Genomic DNA, 234 nt, shown 5'->3' on the forward strand with positions numbered 1-234 from the left:
CAGCTTTTGGTAGGGGAATGTTGGTTATGGGATGAGGATGGGGCGGTAGGCTATTTGGACCCAGTCACTGTGAGCACAAAGGATGGAGACAAAATAGAGGTGCCAGTCATATCTCTGGGAAGAGGAATGCACCCTGATGCCCTCGTATTGCCAGGTACCAGTCCCTGCTTACGTTGTCCAGGTTTTTAAAAAATTCACTGACGGGGAAACCTTATATATCCAGGGAACACAGGT

The sequence above is a fragment of the Dromiciops gliroides genome, chromosome 5 (assembly GCF_019393635.1).
Source record: "Dromiciops gliroides isolate mDroGli1 chromosome 5, mDroGli1.pri, whole genome shotgun sequence".
Taxonomy (NCBI): domain Eukaryota; kingdom Metazoa; phylum Chordata; class Mammalia; order Microbiotheria; family Microbiotheriidae; genus Dromiciops; species Dromiciops gliroides.